The 20,603-nt window shown below is 40.3% G+C and overlaps 1 long non-coding RNA gene across 1 annotated transcript in view; it reads right to left on the reverse strand.

Annotated features, from left to right (window-relative positions):
- Positions 1-5,599: 5,599 nt before the first annotated feature.
- The window catches only part of LOC129658080 (uncharacterized), an 87,219-nt gene continuing 72,215 nt past the window's right edge, over positions 5,600-20,603 (reverse strand). Inside the window, exon 3 of the long non-coding RNA XR_008717257.1 lies at positions 5,600-6,539. This is a non-coding gene — a long non-coding RNA (uncharacterized LOC129658080). The remainder of the gene's footprint in view (positions 6,540-20,603) is intronic.

The raw sequence follows: 20,603 nt of genomic DNA on the forward strand, positions 1-20,603 counted from the left end.
AGACTAGCAACTCAATGTTTAAACTAAACAAACAATGAGCACTTTATAGAAAAGAAAATATAAATATTATAAAAGCCATATAAAAATGTTTACAATTAGAGAATTAAAAGTTAAAATAATAACATTTTGAGATATTTTTCATCTATAATATTAGTAACATTGAAGGCCCCAGTGAAGGTCAGTTTGGGAGTTTAAGAAGTGCTGCATGACAAAATTATTAAGTAGACTTTTTACTCAAAATGTTATCTACTATTGGTGAAAATTCACATTCTACTCTCACATAAAAGACATTTAAAAACCCTTCAGTAAAGAAATTACATTTAATTTGGCTTAACCCAGCACTGCAGGCTGAGTCTTCAGAGAGCAAGCTCTCAGTGGAGACCTGCATGTCTAGGCAGCTTACTGGGGACTGGTTTCCTTCCAAGAGGGCCAGAGCTGATAACAGAAATGATGCTACAGAACTCATTCTTTCTTTCAGGGAGATGGCAGGATCCCAGAAGAGCAAGAGTCTGAGGGCAGCACTTAACCAACCCTCAGATGCAAGAAAGGCGTAATTACCATGATGAGCAGTGAGGACTGAATGGCCTGACTCGAAAGGATCAATGAAAATGGAAATAAAACACAGGGCTCCTAGGGGGAAACAAATGGACAGCCAAATAAGGATAATCCTTAATTTATATGACCAAAGGGATCATAAATGGGTGAGCAGAAGGCTGACGTCAGACCTCCAATAGGAAAGTCATGATCCTTTCCCTAATTTCCAGACCTGAGCCAATTCTCAGACCCAGAGCTTCCTACCATAACTAGAGGCTGGGATTACATTAGAAAAGATTGTAAAAGAGCATGGAAAATGTATGCAGTAATTCCCTGTTCTTCCCCCTGGGGAACCATAGCAATTCATTCAGTTCATGATATACCGGAAGAAGAAAAATCCAGATCTTTTGAAGGCTGCTGTACATGGGGTCTGAGCTGATGCTGATATTTGGTGTCATTATGGAAATGAGACAATAAATGGATTTCTGGCCAAGTCTGTCTCATGGTTATCATTCATGTGAGACAGACAATGTCAATTCAATGTCTTGACGTAAAGCTATAAACCTCCTGCTCCCTGTTATAATGAAAGCACCTGGACCATCTGGACATTCTATAGAGCATCGCATTAATTCACTATATTGATGATATCATATAAATCAGGCCTGATTAGCCAGAAGTAGCTAGTATTCTGAGTGTCATAGTGAAACTAATGTGCTCTAGAGGGTAGGAGATAAACCTTGCCAAGATTCAAGGGCCTATCTCATCAGCAAAATATTTAAGGGTCCACTGGTCTGGGTCATACCCAAGTATCTTCTTCAAATTAAAGAACAAGTTATTCACCTTGCACATTTTACTTACTTATTCACTTGCACACTTTGCCAACAAAGATCTGTATAGTCAAAGCTATGATTTTCAGTAGTCATATATGGATGTGAGCGTTGGACCATAAAGAAGGCTGAGTGCCAAAGAATTGATGCTTTTGAACTGTGTCCTGGAGAAGACTCTTGACAGTCCTTTGGACAAGACAGGAGATCAAACCAGTCGATCCTAAAGGAAATGTACCCTGAATATTCACTAGAAGGACTGATGCTGAAGCTGAAACTCCAGTACTTTGGCCATCTGGCGCAAAGAACTGATTCACTGGAAAAGACTCTGATGCTAGGAGAGGTTGAGGGCAAGAGGAGAAGGGGACAACAGAGGATGAGATGGTTGGATGGCTTCACTGACTCAGTAGACATGAGTTTGAGCAAACTCTGGGAGATAGTGAAGGAGAGGGAAGCTTAGTGTGCTGCAGTTCATAGGGTCACAAAAAGTCAGACATGACTTAGCAACTGCACAACTTTTATTGGGCTCAAAGAAAGAATCTACCTTACTGTTTTCTTAGAGAGAGATTTAAAAATTGCTCATCTATGGATCCTGTCTGTCAATATAGACCTATCCTCAACTACTAGCTCTGATATTGGCATGCCATCATGTATTTAGCCAACATGTATTTCTATGTAAAAGTGAAAGTCACTCAGTCATGTCCGACTCTTTGCAACCCCAGGGACTATACAGTCCATGGAATTCTCCAGGCCAGAATACTGGAGTGGGTAGTCTTTCCCTTCTCCAGGGGATCTTCCCAACCCAGGGATCGAACCCAAGTCTCCCTCATTGCAGGCAAATTCTTTACCAGCTAAGCCACCAGCAACCATTCTATGTAAGGACCCTAACTAATCAAGGGCAAAGTTTCCTCATGATTTACAAATTTTCAACAAACTCAATTTTTTCTTAAATAGTTTTTGTCTAAATATATAAAAATTCCATAGACAGAAGATCCTGGTGGGCTATAGTCCCTCAGGTCACAAAAAGTCAGATACAACTGAGTAATTGAGCCTCACACACTGGTCTGGAAATGGATAAACACACAATCAGAAAAATAATAAGCCAAATAACTTTTTAAAATATTGTCCACCTAATACTAAGAAATAAATCTCAGTACTTTAAAAGGATTACCTTTGAAATTGTGCTTCAAAATTAAATTTACCCTTCACTCAAGAGGCAAGGGCTTCCCAGGTGGCTCAGTAGTAAAAAATCTGCCTGCCAATGCAAAAGATGCTGGAGACATGGGTTCAATCCCTGGGTTGGGAAGATCCCCATAGAGAAGGAAATGGCAAACCACTGCAGAATTCTTGCCAGGAAAATCCCATGGACAGAGGAACCTGGTGGACTGGGCTACAGTCCATGGGGTCACAAAGAGTCGGACACGATTCCGTGACTGAATACACAAGAAGCAAGTATTTATGTCCATTTACTGAACACTCATTACAAGTCTATCATTTATCTAACCCATGTCATAAACTATTCCAAATCAGGGTAGCTTAAAATAACACCCCGACATGTTTTATGATTCTGTGGGTCAGCAGTTTGTGCTGTATTCAGCTGGGTGGTTCTTCACTGGTCTCACATGGAGTCCCTCTATGGCTACAGGAACAGATAGGTTTGACTATCTGTTATCTGAGCTGCTTTAACGAAATCCCATAGGCTGAATGACTTGAACAACATACACTTCTCATAGTTCTAGAGGCTGAAAGTCCAAGATTTGGACTTACCTGCAGATATGATATCCCATGGTATCTTGCTTCCTGATTCATGGATGGGCTGTCTTCTCACTGTGTCCTCACACAGCAGAAGAGGCAAGGGATCTCTCTGGAGCCAGGGCACCAATCCCATTCATGAGGGTCTCAGCCTCATGACCTAATCACCTACTAAATGTCCCACCTCCAAATATCATTATATTGGGTATTAGGATTTAACATATGAATCTGGGGGGAGGCATAAAATTCAGTCTATAGCAACCGGGTTGGGTGGGCTAGCATGGCCCCTCTCCTATGTCTGGTGACTGGTATGGGCTATTGGAGCTCTCTCTACCTGGTCTCTCATTTTCAAGGAGCCTTCTTCACATGAAAGTCAAGGAGTTTCAAGAAGATATAAAACACACAGTCTCCTGTGACCTAAGCACAGAAGCACTACAACATCATTTCAACTACATTTTATTAGTCAAAGGCCAAAATTCAGCCCAAACTCCAGTGGGAGTTGGTGAGGCAGATGGATGGAGAAAATGGACTTCTTCTCTTAGAATAAATAGAAAATCATGCTACAAAGGGACAAGAAGCCAGGGATGGAAAAATCTGTTTGGCTATCTTTACAAACAATCATTCACCTTAGGCTCTATGGACCTATTTTACACATATTCATCAGGTCATTTATCCTTATAATAATGGCATAGGAAAAAGATTTTCAATCCCACTTCACAAATTCTGGATCAGGGTTGCATTCTCATTTTTGTCTCTGGATTATTTTATTAGAATCTTCTCGAGACTACCCATAGGTTACAATAAAATTTACCATTGTTTTACGTTAATCACTTTAGAAGCAGAAAGTAGACTAATAAATAGAGCTTTGTGAACAGAGAAAGATGTAGCACTAATTACACATCATCTCATTTCCCCATCTGTAGTGCAGGGTGAAAATGTTTTCAAAGCCTGAGCTTTCTATTATAGGGATGTATAGTTGACGGAATTGAGAACTGATAACTACTAGACCATGAGTGAGTGGGGCTGGACCCAGTACCAAGGCTCCACTTCAAGGGAGCGCTGAAAGAATAAGATTCTTCTTGCTGAGTCGCTTCAGTCGTGTCGGACTCTGTGTGACCCCACACACTTAAGGCAGAAAATTACTAAAAGATGTTTCACTTAGATATAAGGATAGTGATAGCAATCAAAATGATAGCTAACAACTCACTAAGTTGAGAAATAGGAAAACTGTCAAAACTCTGATAAGAGGGCACCAAAATACAGCAGTTTATGCTGCTGCTGCCGCTAAGTCGCTTCAGTCGTGTCCGACTCTGTGCAACCCCACAGACGGCAGCCCACCAGGCTCCCCTGTCCCTGGGATTCTCCAGGCAAGAGTACTGGAGTGGGTTACCATTGCCTTCTTACCAGTTTATAGTTGTTCAGTATAAGTACCGATGTAGCCTTACATATACAACCTACATACATACCATCATGAGTGATTCTCACAAACATAATAATAATTGAAAGGGGCACTAGCGGTAAAGAACTCGCCTGCCAATGCAGGAAACATAAGAGACACACGTTTGATCCCTGGGTCTGGAAGGTCCTCTGGAGGAGGGCATGGCCACCCACTCCAGTATTCTTGGCTGAAGAATCCCATGGACAGAGGAGCCTGGCTGGCTGCAGTCCATAGGGTCGCATAGAGTCGGACATGAGTGAAGTGACTTAGCACCCACACACAAACCAAAATAAAAGTATATGCTGAATGATTCTACTTATTTAAAATTTAAAAATATGCAAAACATATCTATGGTGTTAGGAATTCAGGCCACTGATCGCCTTTGCAATAGGATCAATCAGTGGAAGAAGGCATTTGTTGGGGAATGAGAAGGGTTGCTTCTGAATTACTAGTAATGTTCTTATTCTTCATCTGTGTAATATTTTCACTTTGTGAAAACTCATAGAGTGGTACACTTACATTTTGTACATTTCTCTTTGTGTATACTATATTCAATTATTTACAAAAAAAGATTAGGTAAAATTAAAATGTGATTATGCATTTTATTTCTGTTGTGATCATATTATAGAGCATAAAATTGAGGTTGTGTCGGCTCAGGTCCTACAATAAGCAGTTGCCAAGACAGGATTAAATATGCAAGGGTTTTATTCAGGGTAACACTTGTGTGGAAGACACTGAGAAGAGAGCCTGGGACTGGGAGGGCCATAGCCACCATGCAAGTCTGAAGTGAGTGAAGAAGGAAAGGAGGTTGGGTGGAAGCGTCCTCCACTACAGTGTAGCCTACAGAAGTTTTGACAGGGCCGTTGGGGAGGCCCCGGACCCTCAAGAATAGGCCTGCCTTAGCGCCCCTGCCATGCTTAGCTTAGTCATTGACAAATGCAGCAAAGTATTTCAAGCACAGTAGCAGACCCTTTGTTCCATCAAGCTCCCTGTGTTGGACGTGTGCAATGCGTATTCTTGTGGACACTAGAGACACTTTGGCAAGGTATTCTCTTTTTTATTAAAATATATTTTTTTAGTTTCTAAATTTGTATCCATTTTTTGAATTTATATACAGCAAAATTGACTTACTTTAGGGACAGTTCTATGAGCTCTGACAAATGCATAATCACATCACCACAACCACTGTTAAGAAATTTATCAGTTCTATCACCCTAAAAATTCCTCACCCCATCCCCAGGCCCCAGCCACAATTGCCCCTATAATTTTTTCCTTTTCTAGACTATAAGTGAAATCACATGTTATGAAGCCTGTTGAGTCTTAATGCATTTGAAACTAATCCATATTCTTACATGCATCAGTATTTTTTTATCTTTTTTAATATTTATTTCTGAGCAGTATTTTACTGTATTGATATACAACGCTTTTTAAAATCCATCCATCAATTGAGAATGTTTAGCTTGTTTCCCATTTGAGATACTTATGGATAAAGCCACTGTAAGTATTTGCAAATATGTTTTGGGGTAGACAGAGTATTGTGCCTCATGTCAGAGGGAAAGTGCACATGTTGGAAATCTATTTACCATCACATTCAAGTAACAGTGAGGGATAGGAGGGAGAACTCTAAGGCACTTTTTATCTACATATGCAATCAAGATCATAGAAAAACATTAGAGACTATCTGAAGCATTATGTCATCTTCGAAGGTTTGGCAACAAATTTCCAGGTTGTTACCTGGTCAGGATGCCTTGGGAATGTTGTCTCACCAGATGTTGTCTACTTCAATCCCAGGGAATATATATTTTCAGATTACCAGATAATGTTCGGGTGCAGTCAGGATTCGACACAGTTTTTAGGTGTGTCACATGGATCCAAGAGTCAACTCCTTGAAGTTTCTCAGCACAAGGGTTAGTTAGCAGTACTTGATTGGTCCTTTCCAGTGAGGCTGAAGAGGGTTCTTCTGCAGTTGTCTTTTCCAGCAGATGAAATCTCTGGGATGCAAAGTATAATGCTTAAGGTCTTTGTTTCCCAAAAACACATAGTGAAAAGACTGCTCTACCAAAACACGGTTATTTTTAATAGAAGCAGTTCAGTTCAGTTCAGTCACTCAGTCATGTCCAACTCTTTGTGACCCCATGAACCACAGCACACCAAGCCTCCCCGTCCATCACCAACTCCCGGAGTCCATCCAAACCCATGTCCATTGAGTCAGTGATGCCATCCAACCATCTCATCCCCTGTCATCCCCTTCTCCTCCCGCCCTCAATCTTTCCCACCATCAGGGTCTTTTCAAATAAGTCAGCTCTTCTCATCAGGTGGCCAAAGTATTGAAGTTTCAGCTTCAACATCAAGGCCCTCCAATATTGGAGTATCTCGCCTTTAGTCAGTTGTGAATCAAAAGGAGTCAAGTGCAACGGGCATCCAGTGACTATCTCAAAGGATGAGAGCTTATGAGTTCCAAAAAGAGTAGATTTGAGATGTAGAGGGACTGATGACAATGTTTTTGGCAACTTTATTCACAGGGCCTCTATCAATTTTGCTAATTGAGTCTTAATTATGCCATTACTTAATAATGCCATTAGTGCATGTGAGTAAACCAGAGGTTTGAGGATGGAAGGCATAGTGACAGTGTTGTAAAATGAGCCAAACAGCACAGACTTGTTGAAGCACTGGACCAGTTGGGTTCCTTGTTTAACACAAAGTTTGAGAGGAGTTCTCCAGGTAGAGGTGATATTTCCCAAAAGGATTTTAGCCATAAAAGAAGCAGTAGCAGCCTGTCTGCAAGGGAAGGCTTCAGTCCAGTGTGAAAACAAACAGATATGTCAAATATATTCATATCCATTAGATGGAGGAATGCATTTGCCAGACATAGCCATTTAGTTAGAAATGCACATGAGGAATGGCTGTGGTTTTTAAACATAAAATCAGCCAGAGTTCTCTGGGGGTTGGAGTGCCCTCAAAATACCTAGATAACTGGGATCCCATTTCCTGGAGGTTTTTCCTCTAGAGTAAAGAACAATTTTCAAAAGCTCAAACAACTTACAGCACAACAGCTCAATGTAAACAGCTTCCAAGCCCTTCCTAGCCAATCTTAAGGAGGCAGCTTGGTCTAGAGGATCCAGTTTGAAGGGTTTTTTTAGCCAGTCTCCAGAAGACAGAAGTCTTCCAAAAGAATAGGCTAATGGCTAAAAAAAACTGACATCACTTCAGAGAAATAACTCCTGTTCCTGAAGGAATGAATGAATTCTTTGAACTATAAATTCTGTATCTAACAATTGGGCTTCCCTGGTGGCTCAGACAGTAAAGAATTCGCCTGCAATGCAGGAGACCTGGGTTCAGTCCCTGAGTTGGAAAGATCCCCTGGAGGAGGGCATGGCAACCCACACCAGTATTCTTGTCTGGAGAATCCCCATGGACAGAGGAGCCTGGTGAGCTACAGTCCATGGGGTCACAAAGAGACACGACTGAGCAACTAAGCACAAGAAGGAAATAATTGAGAATATACATAAAGATATATACATATATATTGGTGTTCATATATACATACCAACACACATGTGTACATTCAATACAATGTCATCTGTGGCATAAGAATGCTGAACATAATCTAATTTCAGCAATATGGAATTGTTGAAATAAATATATCTATATAATGTATCATACAGTCATTTAAAATGATGTTTCAGGTACAAATCTACAGATATAAAAAAAGTATTCATGATAAATTACTATGAGAAAAAGGTAGATCACTAAAGATATTACTGTATGTTCCTATTTGTTTTAGTATATGTGTGCCTATAAATGTGCATTTGAAAATACTTACACAAGAGTGAGCATTGGTTATCTTTGGATAACTGTAATAACTGATGTTTTCCTCTGTGTATTTCTGATTTTCTGTAATGAGTATTGCTTTAGTAATGGGGAAAGGGTAGGGAAGGAAAGCAAAGCATTACAGAGAAATATCATATTTAATTATTAATAGTGATGGATGAATCATCAAGAAAAAGTTTAAATGTGTTTGATATACTTATTAAGGAAGGCAGATTCAATATTAAATATTAAAATATTCTATTGAGTTGAATATGTTTCATTTGTATAGAAAAAACCTCATTCTTATGAAGAAGGAGATGAGGTATATTTCTGTGTGCATATGCCATGAAAGTGAACCCACACCAGTGTTCTTGCCTGGAGAATCCCAGGGACGGAGGAGCCTGGTGGGCTGCTGTCTATGGGGTCGCACAGAGTTGGACACAACTGAGGTGACCTAGCAGCAGCAGCAGCAGCAGCCATGAAAGTGTGTGTGTCTGTCTGTATATTCTACAAAGTAAGCCTGGGACTCCCTAGCCTTTTTCACTTAGTCATAGAGAATATTTGACCTGGAGGGCAACGTTCTGATTCATCCCAAAGCCTGAACCGGAACTGCTGAAATGTTTTTTATTCTTATTTTGCTTCAAGAATTGAGTTCACAGAGTAACTCACACTTTAACAGTTTCCCTCAATTTGGGTCAAAGAGACTTACTTTTGCATTACATAGTCACAGAAACTATAGGAACCTTTTAGCCACAAAGTATGTGTCCCAAAGACATGATATTTCACAATAGAAATTCCAGGCTTTCATAGCCCATATAGTTGTGTAGACTTCTTTTCACTTAAAGTTAGAAAGATGATTCCCAGAGGACTTTATCTCCTTCATTTTTAAAAAATAACCTCAGCCTACTGACACCCAGAACACAAATGTTTTTCCAAACAGAAAGTACTTTCCAAGTCATTCAAAAATACTGTACTTCTTAAAGCAGTCTCAATGAAGGTCAATAGCAATCTGATACACCATGAAGCTGTAGTGATTTAGAAAACATCAACCAAAACGTCAGTCAGATCAGAAACACCACCCACACTAGAGGACCAGGAGGAAGACACACAAGCAGCACATTCTCGGATGATTCTGGTTCCCTCTATTATGCCCATTGATGGCTCTCCTGTTCTTTTCTGGTATTTTGTTAATGAATAGAAGAGTAGTAAATTCCACTAGGAGCTTGAAAATATCTTTTATTTCATTCCAGGGACACAAAAGGAGGTATCTTTGTGTGTTATTAAAGTATGGAGACAAAAAAAAAAAAGTATGGAGACAAAAATCAAGTGAGCTCAGAAAAGCTTTTCTCTTCCCCAGGAAATGATGATGGAAACCAAATCAGTCCCTGACTCTTGAAGAACAAGTAAAACTAATGCTTTCTTTTTCCCTTTTACCCTTGGTTACCAAAAGCAGGAGCATCAGTGGCATTTTTAAAATAAAACCACTGCTCCAGTAAGGATGCTAACAGATGTATACGTTCTAATTTGAGTCAAATATGGTAGAACTTGTTACAATAATAATCCAATCTTTTTTTAAATTCATACAAATTCTTAAAATATTTCAATATTGTTTCATAGTAACTTTTCTTTACATTTTTATTATAAAATTTTTTGATGTATTAGCAATCAGATCAGATCAGATCAGTCGCTCAGTCGTGTCCGACTCTTTGCGACCCCATGAATCGCAGCACGCCAGGCCTCCCTGTGCATCACCAACTCCCGGAGTTCACTCAGACTCACGTCCATCGAGTCAGTGATGCCATCCAGCCATCTCATCCTCTAACGTCCCCTTCTCCTCCTGCCCCCAATCCCTCCCAGCATCAGGGTCTTTTCCAATGAATCAACTCTTCGCATGAGGTGGCCAAAGTACTGGAGTTTCAGCTTTAGCACCATTCCTTCCAAAGAAATCCCAGGGCTGATCTCCTTCAGAATGGACTGGTTGGAGATCCAATCTCCTTGCAGTCCAAGGGACTCTCAAGAGTCTTCTCCAACACCACAGTTCAAAAGCATCAATTCTTCGGCGCTCAGCCTTCTTCACAGTCCAACTCTCACATCCATACATGACCACAGGAAAAACCATAGCCTTGACTAGACAAACCTTTGTTGGCAAAGTAATGTCTCTGCTTTTGAATATGCTATCTAGGTTGGTCATAACTTTCCTTCCAAGGAGTAACATCTTTTAATTTCATGGCTGCAGTCACCATCTGCAGTGATTTTGGAGCCCAGAAAAATAAAGTCTGACACTGTTTCCACTGTTTCCCCGTCTATTTCCCATGAAGTGGTGGGACCGGATGCCATGATCTTCGTTTTCTGAATGTTGAGCTTTAAGCCAACTTTTTCACTCTCCACTTTCACTTTCATCAAGAGGCTTTTGAGTTCCTCTTCACTTTCTGCCATAAGGGTGATGTCATCTGCATATCTGAGGTTATTGATATTTCTCCCGGCAATCTTGATTCCAGCTTGTGTTTCTTCCAGTCCAGCGTTTCTCATGATGTACTCTGCATATAAGTTAAATAAACAGGGTGACAATATACAGCCTTGACGAACTCCTTTTCCTATTTGGAACCAGTCTGTTGTTCCATGTCCAGTTCTAACTGTTACTTCCTGACCTGCATACAAATTTCTCAAGAGGAAGATCAGGTGGTCTGGTATTCCCATCTCTTGAAGAATTTTCCACAGTTTATTGTGATCCACACAGTCAAAGGCTTTGGCAGAGGCCTTACAAATAGCTGTGAAAAGAAGAGAAGCGAAAAGCAAAGGAGAAAAGGAAAGATATAAACATCTGAATGCAGAGTTCCAAAGAATAGCAAGAAGAGATAAGAAAGCCTTCTTCAGCGATCAATGCAAAGAAATAGAGGAAAACAACAGAATGGGAAAGACTAGGGATCTCTTCAAGAAAATCAGAGATACCAAAGGAACATTTCATGCAAAGATGAGCTCGATAAAGGACAGAAATGGTATGGACCTAACAGAAGCAGAAGATATTAAGAAGAGGTGGCAAGAATACACAGAAGAACTGTACAAAAAAGATCTTCACAACCCAGATAATCACAATGGTGTGATCACTCACCTAAAGCCAGACATCCTGGAATGTGAAGTCAAGTGGGCCTTAGAAAGCATCACTACAAACAAAGCTAGTGGAGGTGATGGCATTCCAGTTAAGCTATTCCAAATCCTGAAAGATGATGCTATGAAAGTGCTGCACTCAATATGCCAGCAAATTTGGAAAACTCAGCAGTGGCCACAGGACTGGAAAAGGTCAGTTTTCATTCCAATCCCAAAGAAAGGCAATGCCAAAGAATGCTTAAACTACTGCACAATTGCACTCATCTCACATGCTAGTAAAGTAATGCTCAAAATTCTCCAAGCCAGGCTTCAGCAATATGTGAACCGTGAACTTACTGATGTTCAAGCTGGTTTTAGAAAAGGCAGAGGAACCAGAGATCAAATTGCCAACATCCGCTGGATCATCGAAAAAGCAAGAGAGTTCCAGAAAAACATCTATTTCTGCTTTATTGACTATGCCAAAGCCTTTGACTGTATTAGCAATACATGCATGCAATCAATTCAACCCTCACAACTGCCTCTACGCCAAAGAAAGAAAACGAAAGTACTTGGAGGTTAATTAACTTTCCTAAGGTCACACATAATTAACAGTTGTTCAGACTTTGTTGCATTTGCTTTACATATTTTGTCATTTTTAGAAATAAAATATCACACACATAGATGAAGTCCCTGTTTCAGTCCTCAGTGATTCTGTTTCTTCTTACATCCTAGATGAAATCACTATCCTAAAGATATGTATCATTTGTTACATTATTATACCTTTATTACATATATATTTATTTGTAATATGTAGAATTGTTTTCTGTGTATCATTCTGCATTTGCTTTTTTTTTTTACTGTATGTTTTGTGCTATAGCCGCTTGAAATCATATAAATCCACTGCATTCACTTAGCTGCAATATAGTACTCCATTATACGAATATATCACAATCTAACTATTTATTTCTCCTAATGATAGATATTTAGGATGTTTCAAATTTTTCAATACTAAAAACAATGGCACTGAGCAGATTCCTCATTCTCAGTAAGTCCTTCCAAGGAGCTTGGAAGTGGGCAGCCCACCCTAACAAGTAAGAAGTTAAAAATCAACAAATCTCCAGAGAGCCATCAAAGTAGTAAGGTCACAGGGCAAACTGCTGCCCTCAAAAAGTGGAGAAATGCATACAGAGAGTGACAATTTACCAGAACAGAAATCCATGAGCAGAAACCTCCATGCTGGAGTAGGAAAATCTGAACTGTAATTGAAGAATGGCTGGAGGCTCAGTGTGGACAAGCCAAGAGTTAAAATTTCCAGGGAGCCTCATCTTCCAGTTCTCCACATTTTTGTGAGTTTTACCATCAGGACTTCTATCAAGTTCTCACAGTGAAGACTGAAGGGGGAAAAAAAAAAAAACATTGCTCCTTGTTGTGGGGGTGGAGAAAAGTAACCATTTTTAACTCACTAGAGCATTCTGTTCTTAACAAATCTTGCCCTCAAAAAACTGTTTTACAAGACTCTAGTCATGTATGGATGTGAGAGTTGGACTGTGAAAGAAGGCTGAGCGCCGAAGAATTGATGCTTTTGAACTGTGGTGTTGGAGAAGACTCTTGAGAGTCCCTTGGACTGCAAGGAGATTGGATCTCCAACCAGTCCATTCTGAAGGAGATCAGCCCTGGGTGTTCTTTGGAAGGAAGGTGCTAAAGCTGAAACTCCAGTACTTTGGCCACCTCATGTGAAGAGTTCACTCATTGGAAAAGACCCTGATGCTGGGAGGGATTGGGGGCAGGAGGAGAAGGGGACAACAGAGGATGAGATGGCTGGATGGCATCACTGACTTGATGGACGTGAGTCTGAGTGAACTCCGGGAGTTGGTGATGGACAGGGAGGCCTGGCGTGCTGCGATTCATGGGGTCGCAAAGAGTCGGACACGACTGAGCGACTGATCTGATCTGATCTGATAGTACTGGAGTTTTATCAGAGCCTAATCTACTTGGAGGAAAGGAACTCCAGCCATTCAACCCCAATTCCAGCCCCCTCTAGCCATTCTGTCCCACCTACGCCAGGGGAAAAAAACTGAGAGGCACTTGTGAAGTTCACAGAGCAGGGGTGCAGACTCATTAAATGACTGAGACCAAATCATAGGACTACAGAACACTCCCCCTCCCCTGGCACTCTATCATCACACCACTAAAGGCTATTTACAGGAGTTCCTTTTACCCCATACATCATATCTGGTTTTAATAAAAAATGACAAGGTGTACTAAAAGGCAAAAAACACAGTTTAAAGAGAATGAACTAGTGACAGAACCAGACTCAGATATGGCAGGACAGTTGGAAGCATCAGACCATTAATTTGAAACAACTACGAATAATATGCTAAGAAGCCTAATGGGAAAAGCAGACAAGATGCAAGAACAGATAGGCAATGTAAGCAGAGATGGAAGTTCTAAGACAGTACTGAAAAGAAGTGCTAGAAATCAAAAATACTGTAACAAAAATAAAGAATGTCTTCAATAGGCTCATAAGTAGACTAGATACAGCTAAGGAAAGAATCTCTGAGCTCGAGGATATGTCAGTAGAAACTAAAAAGGGAAAATAAAAAGATTGAAAAAGACAGAAGAGAATATCCAAGTACTATGGAAAAACTACAAAAGATGTAACATAACTACACCATGGTTATGTGTAGTGTAGTCTCCTTCATGGTAGAACAAAGAGGGGAACAAGAGCCAGATCTGAAGCAACATGACTGAGAATTTTTCCAGTTTAATGGCTGACACCAAAGCACAGATCCAAGAAGTCAGAAAACACCAAGCAAGGTAAATGCCAAAAAAAAAAAAAAAAACCCACTACACCTAGGCATATTGTATTCAAATTAAAGAAAATCAAAATAAAGAAAAAAATCTTAAAATGTTGAATACATGTCAATTAAAAAAAAAAATAGTAAAGAAAAACAAAAATATCCTGAAAGAAGCCAGAAGAAAAAGCACCTCACCTATAGAGGGCTTCCCAAGAGGCACAGTGGTAAATAATTTGCCTGCCAATGCAGGAGACACAAAAGATGTGGGTTCCATCCGGGGGTGGGGGAAAATCCCCTGGAGTAGGAAGTGGCAACCCACTCCAGCGTTCTTGACTGGAAAATTTCATGGAGAGAGGAGCCTGGAGGGCTATAGTCCATGGGGTCGCAAAGATTCAGACATGACTGAGTGTGTGCACACATAGAGGAACAAAGATAGGAATTACACCTGACTTCTCTTCAGAAATCATGCAGTCAAAAAGAAAATGAAGTGAAATATTTCAAGCACTGAAAGAAACAAAAACACCAAAATGGAATTCTGTATCCTCTGAAATTATCCTTCAAAAGTAAAGAAGAAAAAAAGACTTTCTCAGGCAAACAAAAATTAAGACAGGAGATCTGCTTTGCAAAATACTTTTTAGAAAGTTCTTCAGAGAGAAGGAAAATAATACAAGGTCAGAAACTCAGATCTACATAAAGAGAGAAAGATTAGAGGGGATGAATAAGTGAAGGTATATAGAAACTTTTATTTTTTTATTCTTAGTTCATCTAACAGATAACTGTTCAGAATAATAATAGCAACAATATATTTGGTGATTATTGCTTATGTATAGGTGAAATGAATGCCAGCAATGATACAAGGGTTGAGAGGGAGAAATTAGGAATACTTGGTGTATTAGTCAGTGTTCTCCAGAAACACAATGAGTGGAGAGAGAGTGTGTGTATGTATGTATCTACTAGCTTATTGCTCAGTCATGTCTGACTCTTTGTGACCCAGTGGACTGTAGCACACCAGGCTCCTCTGTCCATGGAATTCTCCAGGCAAGAATACTGGAGTGGATAGCCATTCCCATTTCTAGGGGATCTTCCTCACCCAGGGATCAAACCTGGGTCTCCTGCATTGCAAGCAGATCCTTTGCCATCTGAGCCACCAGGGAACCCCATTTGTGTATATACATATATAATGAGGAATTGACGTATACAATTATGGAGGCCGAGAAATCCCAAGACCTCTTATCAGGAAGCTGGAGACTCAAAAGAACCAGTGATGCAATTCAGTCTGAGTCCTTAAGGTCTGAGAATTAGGGAAGGTGTTTGTGTAAATCCCAGTCAAAGGCAGAAAAAAAATATGATGAGTTGTCCTAGTCCAAACGATGAGGTAGGAAAAAGAAGGGGCCAATTCCCCCTTCCTCTGCCTTTTGTTCTGTTCAAGCCCTCAAGGAATTGGATGATGCCCACTCATACTGGGGAGGGAAATAACTTCTTTAAGCCACAAATTCAAATGTTAATCTCATCCAGAAACACCCTCACAGACACACTAAGAAAAGATGTTTAGTCTGGCTCTCTCTTGGCCAATCAAGCTGACACAAAAGTTATCATCAGGCTTGGTTACAATAAAGCACTTGAAGTACTCACGAAGCAGCACAATGTTGTTTGAAAATGTACCTGGACCGGTTATCAACGCGTATGGCAAATTCTAGAGCAACCACTGTCGTTATTTAGTCGTTAAGTCCTGTCCAACTCTTTTGTGACCCCATTGACTACAGCCCACCAGGCACCTCTGTCTGTGGGATTCTCAGATAAGAATACTGGAGTGGGTTGCCATTTCCTTCTCCCGGGGAGTTTCCTGACCCAGGGATCAAGCCCACATCTCCTGCAATGGCTCATTACCACTGAGCCACCTGGGAAACCCAGGGCAACCACTTAAGAGAGTAAAAACATGGTGAAAGTGAAGTCACTCAGTCGTGCCCAACTCTTTGCGGCCCCATGGACTGTAGCCTACCAGGCTCCTCTGCCCATGGGATTTTCCAGGCAAGAATACTGGAGTGGGTTACCATTTCCTTCTCCAGGAGATCTTCCTGACCCAGGGTTTGAACCTGGGTCTCCCACATTGTAGGCAGATGCTTTACCGTCTGAGCCACCAGGGAAGTAGCAATGCCAATTTCATAGATGTCATGGGCATTAATTGGAAAGTGCTTTAGAAATTCTAAGATAAAATATTCGAGAAGTGCATTATCTAACATATCCAATAAAATTTTATTTAAAAGAAAATGTAACTGTGAACATCCTTGCATGGTTCTCCCTGAGCAGATGTGGATGAAACTGCTAAGCCACAAGGTCTTCAGGAGCACTTCCACTCTGCTAGGCTCCCAGAGTGCTTAAACCAATTTACACTCCACCAGTAGTTCTTGCTATTGCTCTCCATCCTTGTTGATACTCCGTAGTGTTAAACTTTTAAATTTGGGGTATGAGATGACACACATCATTTTAACTTGCCTTCTACAATTATTGGGCTTCCCTGGTGGCTCAGAAGGTAAAGTGTCTGCCTACAAGGCGGAAGACCTGGGCTTAATCCCCGGGTCAGGAAGATCCCCTGGAGAAGGAAATGGCAAACCACTCCAGTACTCTTGCCTGGAAAATACCATGGACGGAGGAGCCCAGTAGGCTACAGTCAATGGGATCGCAAAGAGTCGTACACGACTGAAGAACGTCACTTCTACAATTATTAATGTGATTCATCATCTTTTCAGGTGTTTGTTAGCCTGAACTTCCTCTTCTATGAATTAGCTGCTCATTTCTTTGCTTATTTTTTTATTAGTTTGTTTGTCTTTTTCTTATTGAGTCCTGCATATGTCCTAGCTAAGAATCCTTTGTTGGTTCTATGTGTTATAAATAAATATCTCTTCTCAGTTTTTGGAACTCATCTTTTCACTTATTTATGGTGCACATTAAATTTTTATAACATAAACTATCCTTATAAGTAGAAGTAAGATACTTGCAGAAACAGGGTATATGAACGAGGCCTCTTCCCTGTGTTTACCGCTTTTATTATTGTTATTTATTTTTCTTTAGTAAATAGCATATGTGTCTAGCACAAAATTCAAAATACACAAAATGATAAATATAAACAATAAATCTTCTTCCTTTCTCTGTTCTCCCCAAGATACATAGTTTATCTCCCCTGAGGCAAATACTAGAGCTAATTTTTTTGTATCTGTGAAGACAGACCATGTACTTATGAACATTTATCACTATAGTCTTTTTTCCACAAAATGATAATATGCTACACCATGCTATTCCTTGCAGTTTTCCTATAAAATATATGTCTTAGAAATGCTTGTGTTTCTAGACAGTCTAGGATAATAGTAGAGAACATAGAGTGGCTTCCTTCTTTTTCAAACCATCCTAGAATTCCACATATATGGGAGAAACTATAGCCTAGTTAAGAATATGTCAGCTTGAGAGCCTCAATTTGAGTTCCAGCTCCTCTATTAGGAGGACTTCCCTGGTGGCTCAGATGATAAAGCGTCTGCCTACAATGCGGGAGACCCGTATTCAATCCCTGGCTTGGGAAGATCTCCTGGAGAAAGAAATAGCAACCCACTCCAGTACTTTTGCCTGGAAAATCCCATGGACAGAGGAGCCTGGTAGGCTACAGTCCATGGGGTCACAAAGAGTCGGACACGACTGAGTGACTTCACTTTTCCTCTATTAGAAGCAAATTAGTTGTTCTGTGTCTCAGTTTCCCATTTTTGCAAAAAGAGGATAATGATTCCTACCTCATCTATTTCTTAGGAGAGTTAAATAAGATTGTATAAGTGCACATTATGGTACTTTGTAGTTGTTTAGTCGTTAAATTGTGTCCAGCTCTTTGTGACCTCATGGATTGTAGCCTGCCAGTCTTCTCTGTCCATGGGATTTCCCAGGCAAGAATACTGGAGTGGGTTACCATTTCCCTCTCCAGGGACTCTTTTCAACCCAGGGGTTGAACCCATGTCTCCTGCATTACCAGGCAGATTATTTACCCAAGCTGAGCCACCCAGGAAGCCCACTATGGTACTTAGCACACACTGAACATTCAGAAAAACTCTTACTATCCTTATAAATCATATTTTATTTAAATGATATCCTATTAAAGGGAATTTAAGTGGCTTCCAAATATTTCTATTTAAACAAACAATACTACCATGAATATCCTTGTGTTCATTCCTTTTGCCCACATATGAATATTCTTTAGGATCAATACCTGGAAAATACATAGCAAGATGAAAGGCTATATGAATTTTTCAGTTAGCAAGCTATGGCTAAGTTATCCTCCAAGGAGTTTGTATCAAATTACACTCTCATCACTAATCAGTAGGAGAGTAATTTCCCTATGTCTTGCTAACCATGTATTATCAAATTTTTCTTTGGAAACTTAATATAGTGAAAATAAGTGCTATAAAATATATTGCTGTTCAGTTGCTCAGTTGTGTCCCATCTTTTCTCCACTGATATGAAATACCACTTTTACATTAAAATTCTATATATATATTTGAGTCTATTTCACAACTCTCTATTCTTTCTATTCATAAAGCAGTACTACACTTAAATTATGTGGCTTCCTTGTAGCATATACATATTAATATGAGATGAGCAAGTCCTACCAAAATCATCTTCTTCTTTTCAGTTCAGTCACTTAGTCATGTCTGACTCTTTGAGACCCCATGGACTGCAGCACGTCAGTCTTCCTCTTTTAGTGTATTAGAATTTTCCAAGCTATAGTTTCTTGATCATTTTTCCATATGAGTTTCAGAGTAAACTAGTCTGTTAAACCAAAACAAAAATTCTGGTAGTATCTTAGCTTAGATTTATTGATTAACTTAGGGAGAAATATCAGCCTAATAACATTAAATCCTCCTTTCCTTGAACATGACATGCCTTGTTGTATCCCCAAGTCTTCTTCGCGTTCTCTAGTAATATTCTAATTTTTTCATGTAGATCTTGTAAATGTTTCTTAATTTTATTTCTAGGTATTTCATCTTTTATCACTATTATAAATGAGCATTTTTCCATTGCATCTTCTAACTGACTGCTGTTTATCTATTGTCCTTGGGGCCTCATTTTCTTGCTTCCAGATCTAACCCTCTATGAAAGTTTTCTACCCCTGTAATCCATCAAAATCTTCTGAAGCTCTGGGCTGACCAGTAAGTACTAATCAAAAGACAGTACAAATGTCACCATGGTCATGAGGGTAGCACAGACCTCTTATTTATTTTTCTGAAATTAAAATACAAATTCAAAGCTAAAGAATGCTTTACTCAAGACCACCAGTGGTTTCAGTGAACTCATGGGCTTCCATAATATAATATTTTTTAATTGTATTTCAATTAAATACAATGACATGAGATGGAAAATCCAGCAGACCCTCAGTTCAGTACAGTTCAGTTGCTCAGTCGTGTCCGACTCTTTGTGACCCCATGAATCGCAGCACGCCAGGCCTCCCCGTCCATCACCAACTCCTGGAGTTTACCCAAACTCATGTCCATCGAGTCGACCCTAGCTCAATTTTAATGTGCTATATGACCTACTGATATAGTTTTTGGTATACCAAGAACAGTGGGTTCTCCCAAACATGACCTCCAATGAGTGATATATGCCTTTACATAATCCCCTTCAGGGCAGAAGAAATTATGACCTGCCTCTTAGCCAACAGAATACAGCACAGGTAATAGGATAAGTACTCGCTTGGTTAGGTTACATTATGCGGCAAAACGCTAGCACAGTCACCCCTGTGACTCTGCTACATTACGTAAGAATGTCTTTCAGGATGGAGGGAGAGATTCCCCCGCCAGCTTAAAGACGCCTGCTGTCACGTTGTAAGAGGGCCATGTGCCAAGCAGTTTACGAGATCTCTAGGAGCTAAACGTTGCCCTGGATAATCACCAGCAAGAAATGAGGCCCTCAGTTCTATAACCTCACGGACTTGAATTCTGCCAGTAATCGCAGGAGCTTGAAAAAGGATCTCAAACACCCCTGGTGGTCCAGTGGTTAAGAATCTGCCTGCCAATGCAGGGGACCTGGGTTCAGTGCCTGGTCAGGGCAGATCCCACATGGCCCGGAGCAACTCAGCCCGTGTGGCACCATTACTGAAGCCCGTGCAGCCAGAGCCTGTGCTCTGAAACCAAAGAAGCCAACGCAATGAGAAGCCTGAACCTGACAACTAGAGAAAGCCCCTGCGCCAACAAAGCCCCAGTACAGCCAAAAATAAACGTTTAATTTCAATGCTAAATTTAAAAAGAAGAAGACCCTGAGTTCCAGAGAGAAATGCAGCCCAGCTGGCACTCTGACTGAGATCTTGTGAAGCTTTGAGAAAAGGACCTGGCT

Source organism: Bubalus kerabau, chromosome 7, assembly GCF_029407905.1.
Source record: "Bubalus kerabau isolate K-KA32 ecotype Philippines breed swamp buffalo chromosome 7, PCC_UOA_SB_1v2, whole genome shotgun sequence".
Classification (NCBI taxonomy): domain Eukaryota; kingdom Metazoa; phylum Chordata; class Mammalia; order Artiodactyla; family Bovidae; genus Bubalus; species Bubalus kerabau.